The sequence below is a fragment of the Rhyacophila brunnea genome, unplaced genomic scaffold (genome assembly GCF_057557595.1).
Source record: "Rhyacophila brunnea isolate RB1 unplaced genomic scaffold, BYU_Rbru_1.0 scaffold_110, whole genome shotgun sequence".
Taxonomy (NCBI): domain Eukaryota; kingdom Metazoa; phylum Arthropoda; class Insecta; order Trichoptera; family Rhyacophilidae; genus Rhyacophila; species Rhyacophila brunnea.
In genome coordinates, this window is record NW_028232764.1 from 888,265 (window position 1) to 893,027 (window position 4,763).

The following is a 4,763-nucleotide window of genomic DNA, read 5'->3' on the forward strand; positions in this document are numbered from 1 at the left end:
TTTGTTGTGCAATATAAAAAAGAGGCACCTTAAGGATTATTACTGTATCAAATAATAATACAACTTCTAAAATACAAAATTTTGAGGCAATAAATCAAGTATTTAAATGAATTATGCAGATGATGTCTGTTATATTACTCTCGTCTACCATATATAAACAACATCGAATCAAATTTGAACAGTTTATTAAAAAAAATTATTTCGTGCTCTTAATTTATGCAGAACTCCATTATTTCACTTGTTTCTTCAAATTATTTATTTTGAAAAAAAAATCAAAGTATAAATTTAAATCTATAATAATGTGCTATAATTTTCATTATTTGAAGATTAATTTAGATTTAATCTGAAACATGAAGGCTTTGTAAATTTATTGCCATGTTGTTCAATAAGAAGAATGACTTCATGCCACTTATAATTAGCATTTTTTCTTGGTTTGCATTTTTTTAGAATAAAAAGTGCATTTTACATGAAAAAATTACTTAAGAGCAAACTAAGATGCATATTATTTGATGGTTCTTTATATTATGTATAATAATATGGCATATAGTTGACTTATTCGTCCAAACTATAGGAAAATTGATGTTTTATAAGATATAGTTTTTCAAATTTTTTCATTCATTTTACTTTATTGCTAAATATTTTACTCTTTTTATAATATTTTTACAATATTTTTAATATCAGTGCGAAATAAATGAGAAAAATAGACAATTGCTACATAATCTTAGTTTCTAATTTAAAATTCGAATGAGCCCATAATTTATTATTTAAAAAAAGCAAAAATTTCTATCAATATCGATTCGTATCGTCTAAATAAGACTCTAGTTTTTTGGTAAAATCATGCCTGATACAAGAAAAAAAGGAAGAATGTAATTTTAAATCTGAATAATAGAATTATTAAATGTTGTTTCTTCTTAGGATCCTATTGAATGAGTTGAATGCATTATAAAATTTTTGTAGTATTTATAATTATATTTTAGAAATTTTTATTTCAGTTATAATTACAATTATTATCGTTTAGTAAATATATATGTTTATTTATGTAGAAAAAAACAGATTCGGTATCTTACTTTCCAAGAAATTATCATTTCCATTGGATATATTGTTTTTTGAAAATAACCTAATATTTATGCACACGAACTTTTTTTGCATCCTGTTTTGCTCAGTGAAGCAACTATTTCCTGTTAAAATTTAATGAAATCATGTTTATATTGCATATTTGTAAGAAATTAATTTTTTTTTACAATAAATTTTGGGACTATCTTTTTTTAATCCAATATAATTTTTAATCACACATATTTATATGCTGCTTTTTATTCCGAATATTTTCTATATATTATTGCATCTCTATAGAAATATAGTTCTTTCTTTATGATACAATTTAAAAGCTTCTTTTTTTAACCAAGATAATTTTTCGTTCTCTGTATTTTCAGTGCATTATTGTAACTCTAAAGATATGTATTTTCATTTATATAAACATTATCAAGCTTTTTTTCCCCAAGACAAATTTTAAATCGAATTTTTATGTTCCCCTGTTAATTTAGAATATTTTAATAATTTTTTTATCTTGCTTTATTTGAATTCTGGTATTTATATATTTTTTTCTATATAATAAACATATTTTCTTTTTTATGTATATAAATAAAAAATACTGTTGCATATTTGCGAATTCTTCCTTCCTAAATGTATTTTATGTACCTTATTTTAGGATTTAGGAATGTTAAAAATAGCGTATATATATAAAAAAAATAGTATTTAGGAAAATACTTGAATGAATAGGTCTTGAAAATAGAAGATGACATTTTGTATTTTTTTAAAACATAAATATTTATTTATTGCACGTTTGTGAATTCTTCCATGCTAAATGTATTTTATATACCTTATTTTAGGATTTAGGAATGTTAAAGAAAGCGTGTATATATATACAAAAACAATAGTATTTAGGAAAATACTTGAAATAATTAGGTCTTGAAAATAGAAGATGACATTTTGTATTTTTTTAAAACATGAATATTTATTTATTGCACATTTGTGAATTCTTCCATGCTAAATGTATTTTATATACCTTATTTTAGGATTTAGGAATGTTAAAGAAAGCGTATATATATACAAAAACAATAGTATTTAGGAAAATACTTGAATGAATAAGCCTTGAAAATAAAAGATGCATTGTGCAAGATTTTAAAGAGAATGTGCCCTAAAAAGAATTAGAAAATCTATTCTTTAGACCAATATATAATTTACCTCCGATGAAAAAGAGTAAAACCTAAAAATAAATATAGGTATTTATATACCACTTTTTTATGTTTTATGCAACAAAGCATATTAAAAAGTTGTATTTCACCAACCTTATAAAAGGAAGAATATGCACTAACAAGTATTGACAAAAAAACCAGAATGAATAAGTATTTAGCTTAGAAGATGCATTGAGGAAGACTGTAGGGATGATTTAGTTGAAAAGAGTATGCAGCAAATCTGTAATATAGAGCAATCTAAAGTTTTGCGCGAGCAAATACGAAAAGTTAAAAAAAAATTGGTCCTTAAATAAATATATATTTCATCCTTGTATATATTTTTTTTTATTTAGATAATTTTAAATATTGCCTATGCTATATCCGCAATGTATTTTGTTTATTTATTTAGGATGTATTTCTTGTGATTTTTTAGGTTATATTTTTATATTGCCTGTATTTGTTTTAAGATGTATTTTTTATATTGCCTGTGTATGTTTTACAATATATTTTTTCATTTCCCCCAAAGTATTTTCGGATAAGTTTCTTTTCAAAGTACAGGTAATTTCCTTTCCGAGATCTTTTCCGTCTCTAAAAGCCACGCATATGTACATTTTGATTATATCTTTTGGAGTAGCAGTTTCCATATTTTTTTCAATTATATTTTCGTCTATTATTTGGTTAATTTTGATAATTTCCTTTTTTTCAGTTTTCATGTATTTTAAATTGAGGAGTATGAAGTAAGTTGATAATGGTGTTGTTTCTTCAATGCACTTCAAAAGTTTTTTGATGAAGGATTTTCTATTTTTTTCAGTTTTTATGTGTTTGTAGATGATTGCAAGGACCATGTGGTTATTTTTAATTTCGATTTTTTCTGATTCTATGTGTTCGTTTATTATTTCTAGTGATAGGTTTATTGTATTTATGATTTCATTTTCATAAAGAACTACGATGTTTTTAACTATTGAGCTATAGTTAAAGGTTAAATAGAATATCATATGTTTTATTGTTATTTGTGAAAGAATCGCTCCGTTTAAAGTCGAATGATAAAGTAATTTAAATATTTCTGTCTGTATTGCCTTACTTTTTGCTCTTGTGTACTTCAATAGGTCTAGTTGATAGTTTGTGATGATTGAAAAGTATTTTAGAGAATCTTTTGTGTTTGTCTTAATGTTTCTCGTCAAAAGTTTTATGAGCTCAACAGTAGTTAGTTCTTCTTTTAGATTTAAAGATTCGCAACATGAATCATTGTTTGTGTTATATACACTAGAATACTCATCCTCTTGATAATCATCACTCTCTTTTTTATCATTATACGATATCTTATCTATTTTGGTTGATAATCTTTTTATCAATTCAACGATAGCCCCTTGATACCTTTGTATTTTTTCGGGAGAATTTGCCAGTAAAAAAATGACGCCCCTTTCCGTGTATAATTGCTCTGTTTCATGGAATTCGAATTCAGGATGATCAATTATACCCGCTACCATCATTCCATATTCAGATGCAGTGTTTATTTCGATATCTTCTTTTAATAACAGTTTGAGAACAGTACCACTTTTTCTGGCATAATTTTCTATGTATATTAATTTCTTGCAGATATCTATCAGTCTTTGTTTTAAATATAAATCCAAGCCAGATCTATTTATTACGTATGTGAATATCGAAAGCATGTCATTTGTAAATTTGACATTTTCTAGATTTTCTTCCATTGTATCAATTATTTTTTCCTGATATTTTTTAAATGTTTTTTCACTGTTCTTTACGAAAAACTTAAATAAATGTGATGTATATGTGTTCTGCGTTTTTGGGATTAGGTTTTCTATATCAATTCGCATATATTTAGCTATTGATTTATCGAATTGAAAGTAAAAATATTTGGAGAGACAATCTATAAAGACTCTTTCGAGATAATACCCGCTTAATTTATGACCTTTTTCATCTTCAAAAGCATTATTATTATTAGGAAGAACAGAATTGCCTAGATCACGATTTGTGTCATTGCTTATGTCTTGGTCAAGAGTGAATATTTTTTTGCTATCGAAAATAAAAGATGCATATTCGCACATCTCTTTATCATTTAGATAATTTAAGTACACGTTAACAAAGCTTTTTATATTTGATTCATTGTGTAAAGATTTCAAAATCTTTTCAAATATTTTTCTTTTAAGAAGAACACCGTCTTCTTCTATACAGTGTTGCACAAGAACATTTAATGAGTTGAATTTCAAATTATCAAGAATATCAATCATCATTTCTTTGATCTTAGACATTCTTTCTTTGTAAAAAACATTCAAAATGTAGTTTATAAGTATAGTTCTATCATTCATTTCGATGTCAGCAATATTTAAATGCACCAAGGCTTTATAAGCATCATATCTACCAGTTCCGTTATGTGATATAGTTGATATGAGTCGTGTATATATCATTTTTATAAGCTTTAACTTGTCTAAACCCAAAACACTTTTATAGAGATGTTCGATGTTTTTATTTTCATTGGAATTGTGTTTTAGAACAACGCCAACCGAGCTTATG